Consider the following 5252-nt stretch of genomic DNA (forward strand, 5'->3'; position numbering starts at 1 on the left):
ATCAAACTATCTTTGATGTTAATGCTGGAAAAACAGTACCTCTACAAAAATGGGAATCTGCTCCAGCAGTGGAATTGCAGCTACTGTGTGGAAAGTATCCTTTACAATAAATTATTTTGTTCACATCTGTTTGTATTATGTATGATTTGACATTTTGTCCAGGTTTCCTTAACTTTGGTTCTAAGATTACTGGATGATGAATTCTCACAGGAACTGGCTGTTGGGAATATTCATACAAGCAGTTGCATTAAAGTAAATAGCCATCCCTTACGTGTGAATGATATGCTGGTAATGGTGAATGAAATACATTTGAAATTTACCAACAAATCTTAGTAACTGACCTAACAGATATTTCAATCGGTATTGTTCCAGGTCCGCAATGATACATTACACAGTCAACAAGAAACATCTGGCACAACAAACAGTAAGTTTTGAGAATCTGTAATTATATCAGTTGAGGAAATTTACTACTATGCTATGAATGCTACAGTGCAACATGGTTATTTTACTGTTTTATTTTGGTTATATCCTTTTTCGTTGCTATTAACTCTCAATTTAAAGAGGCCTTGGCCTAAAGGGCCTCAGAAATTTTAAGGAGGCCTCTTCATGTAATTTAAATAATAAATTGTTGCTTTTCCAAACACAAAGTTATTTTTAATTATGTACATTCTTTTAAGCACAAGACATATATGAAGTCCACATAACCGCTATTGAAAGATTGTCGTTTCCCTATGTGATACCAAACTTTCCAGTCTTGACAGTTGATCTAATTAAGGTTAAATTTGTCTTGAATGGTAAGGACTGTCAAGGTTTGATTAATGCAAAAGAGCATCAAAATGCAAGACCTGGTATTTATACATGCTCATCACATTGTGACATAATGATTGATCAGATCAAATATATGGTGCTGTGGCAGCTAGACAGTTACAAGCCATTTCCTAACCCAAAACCTGTTGAGGATCAGCCATCTGAGCCAAGACCAAGTGACCAAGATAATGAAGAGATGCATTGTCTGCCCTTTAAAGTTGTTGGAACATGTTACTCCCCATCGAGAGAAAAAGTTCTTGAAAAAGCATATGACTACCTCCATGTTTACAACAGACCAGTTTTTGCTAAACTAGTGGCGGAGCCAGACAACCATGTGGACAAAAATGAGATTGCTGTGTATGTAATGACAGAAGATGAATATGAGAAGGTTGGTTACATCCCGAGAGAACTCACTACGTACTTGCATGGCCCATTAAAAACAAGAGCGCTTGATGTTTCAGTGAAGCATGTGCGGTTTTGTGTTAAATATTTATTAACAGGATATTATATAACTCTAAATATTTCCAAGAAAGGTGTTTGGAATAATTTTGTTATCCAAGCTAGCTTTAAAGTAGATTAAATGGATGGCTTAGTTTCAATCACGTGTCACTTTAGCGCTTGGTGGTCAACAAAAAGGAATACACATATTGCATCAAGTACATTAATCATTGTATGTATTCATATTGTGTTCATTAGCAAAATAAAATACAAAAAATTGAACAAATTTTCTCGCGTCCTAAAGCGAGAATACGTGCTAAGTTGACCACCAAGCGTTTCACTATAAAAAAGGCTTAGTTAATGCAACTATATAACTATCAGCTTGCAATGCCAATGGTGGATTCACTTCTTCAGCTAGTTGAATATACACAGTACAAGCTAGATTTAGCAATGTATATTAAATGTCGACTAGTTACGACAACAGTATAAGCACGTGAAAATAGATTCCGATATTAAAATAATCTCATTTTAAAAGACAACGAGGGCAATTTTTTTTTAAATTGAAACGTTTTCTTACTGGTTTTACTAAAACAGGTTTGCCCTCATCAACTACATTGTCTTCTCAGGTAGAGTTCACAATTTAATTGTTAATTATTACTGTATCAATCTGTTATTCTTGGTTTTCACGTGACGTCACGGCGGCCATATAGATATATATAGATATATATATAGATATAGATATATATAGATATATATATATAGATAGATATATATATATATATATATATATATATATATAATATTATATAATATATATATTATATATATATATATATATAATATATATATATATATAATATATATATATATATATATATATATATATATAGATATAACAATTATAAATACAATTCTTTTAATTAGTTGCTACTTTAAGTTTCATGCACTTAAGCAATCATCAGGCAACGTACTAATGAAAACACGGTTAAATTGCGCGAGCTATTAGTTTGTTGACGCGTTTAACGTTTGAAATATCCCGCGAGGAATTTGCGTGCGTGCACGCATTTTGTGAAAAGCTCACAGCGTTTGTTAAGTAAAAACTATTTATTGTAATTCACAATTTGCAGTTTTTCCTCTGTGCATAGAGCGCAGTACTTTCCACCTGCTTTTATAGCGTGTGCTTGAGATAGGATGGACCATTTGATGTCGTAGTCTTTGCCACTTTGTTTCAGCTTCCAAACGTATTTTGACAATTCAGTGCTGTTCTCGTATCTGATGTCGTTAAATGACTTCTTGTGGTTTCGGAAGCGTTCTTTGAAAGTTGTCGAGGTCATTCCGATATAACTTTTAGTTTGTTGGCTCTCCGCCGTAATCACATCAGCTTTATACACAATATTATTCATAAGACACTTGTTTTCTAATGGGCATTGATCAGGATTTCTGCAGTTACATTTCTTTTGGTTCCGGTTCTTCTTTTTTTCAGTCCGATTTTTTCGCAAAACGTGTTTGTTATGTTTCGAAATCATGCTTTTCATGTTGTTTAGACAGCAGTAGCTAACTTTAACGGAGTTGCAGTTGAAAATTTTGTGAAGGATTGATGTTGGAGGAAAATGTTTATCGATGAGCTTAAGGAAATCTTTCCCAACATTCGTACGTACGTTTTTGCTGAATGGAGGATTGAACCAGATGATGTTTCTACCTCGCTTGCATCTTTTTGGTGTTGATAATGGTGCATATGGTTGTGTTGATTCTTTGTGGTAACAAACGTCGACATTATAGTTTCTTTCCTTCAGAGCTTTGTTGTAGATAGCGGCAACCAAGTTAAATGCTTGTTGGTTGGATGACAGTGATGAAATCCTTCGACTGATGGATGAAGGTAGTTGTTTGGTAATACACGGGGGATGATTCGACTTTTTATGGATATACAGCGGGTCGTTGTTTGGCTTTCGGAAGGGCTTGAAACACTCAGTTTTGAGGTTCAGAGTAACGTCGAGAAAATTAACGGTTTGGTGGTTGACTTCGGCAGTGATTTTAAGTCCGAATTCTTGGAAGGCCACGCAGAGATCCTTTCTTGCTTTATCTGCTAGACGTCCATTGTTGCTTTTAATTAAAGCTAGCCCGTCATCTCTGTATAATCCGATATTATTCTTTCCGAATTTCGAACTGAGGGAATTTAGTGCAAAAAGACCAACTAATTCGCAAATTTTTGCTCCGTCATAACTGCCCATAGTAACGTCAAATGTTGAGTTGCTTTTTATCCATGGTTTGCTTTCATTGAATAGGACGGATTTGCGAGCATGCTTAATGATGTTGATATTTTCATCAGAAATATTGACCATAGTTTTGGCCCATGAAATAGCTTGGTCGAGAAGATTTTCACTGATTGATGGGTAAAAGTCAACAACATCAAAGGAGACAAAACTATACCTAGATTTATGTTCGATGTTATTGAACCAATTAATGACTGCTTGTGAATTTTTCCACTGGTTTACAGCGATGATCGATCTTATTTCATTGTTGATGCAGTCCTGTATAACTTTGCTCACCTTTCCAAGTTCACTTTTAGCGGGGTTGATTAGTCGACATTTAGGTTTTGAATCGAAGTTGTCCTTGTGGTCTTTTAATGTGATGAAAGCATCTTTTTCAGCCATAACATTTACGCGGTTACCAATTTTAAGGTCGAGGGTGATGTTTTTAAGTTCCTGATTAATATCATCGGTGATAGTTTCGTTTCCTACTTTGTAAGACTTTGTGATATTTTCGGTAAGAAGTTTGTTGTACTTGTCAGGCGGGATTTCATAAAGGTTTTTCGTTTTGTCAGCAAAGACAAAGACATTGTTAGACGAACGGATGTTGTTTAGGTCTTTCTTGATCTTGTTAAGAAAAGGTTCATTCGTGTTTCGGGACGATATTTTCTCTACCAAATTAGTCAGATCGTCTTCAAATAATTTCATTTGCGGGATAACAGGTGCACTGTTATTTGATGGAAGTCCGTAAAAGTAGTTATCTTTTGCTTTTGTCCCGTTCAAGAAAAAGTGCGCTTTCCATCTCATTCGTTGCACGACGCTTTCCACTTTCTGGATGAGGCTTCTGCGGTATTCATTTCGCGTTGGTAATCCAATGTTCTTTAGTGAATAGTTGAACCGTATTTTATGCATAGCAAGAATTGTAGTTGAACAACAAAAGAAGAAGAGTGCACAACTGTTTCCAGGTGCGTGATAAATCTATTCCAAATAGACTTTTGTAGAACACAGAGTGCTCAATACATAGAATGCAGAGCGTGTTATAACAATAAATACAATTCTTTTAATTAGTTGCTACTTTAAGTTTCATGCACTTAAGCAATCATCAGGTAACGTACTAATGAAAACACGGTTAAATTGCGCGAGCTATTAGTTTGTTGACGCGTTTCAACGTTTGAAATATCCCGCGAGGAATTTGCGTGCGTGCACGCATTTTGTGAAAAGCTCACAGTAAAACTGTTTATTGTAATTCACAATTTGCAGTTTTTCCTCTGTGCATTGAGATAGGATGGACCATTTGATGTCGTAGTCTTTGCCACTTTGTTTCAGCTTCCAAACGTATTTTGACAATTCAGTGCTGTTCTCGTATCTGATGTCGTTAAATGACTTCTTGTGGTTTCGGAAGCGTTCTTTGAAAGTTGTCGAGGTCATTCCGATATAACTTTTAGTTTGTTGGCTCTCCGCCGTAATCACATCAGCTTTATACACAATATTATTCATAAGACACTTGTTTTCTAATGGGCATTGATCAGGATTTCTGCAGTTACATTTCTTTTGGTTCCGGTTATTCTTTTCTTCAGTCCGATTTTTTCGCAAAACGTGTGTTCATCTAACCAACAAGCATTTAACTCGGTTGCCGCTATCTACAACAAAGCTCTGAAGGAAAGCAACTATAATGTCGACGTTCGTTACCACAAAGAATCAACACAACCATATGCACCATTATCAACACCAAAAAGATGCAAGCGAGGTAGAAACATCATC

This window comes from Dendronephthya gigantea, unplaced genomic scaffold (genome assembly GCF_004324835.1).
Source record: "Dendronephthya gigantea isolate DGI-Jeju-01 unplaced genomic scaffold, DenGig_1.0 000263F, whole genome shotgun sequence".
In the NCBI taxonomy this organism is placed as follows: Eukaryota; Metazoa; Cnidaria; class Anthozoa; order Malacalcyonacea; family Nephtheidae; genus Dendronephthya; species Dendronephthya gigantea.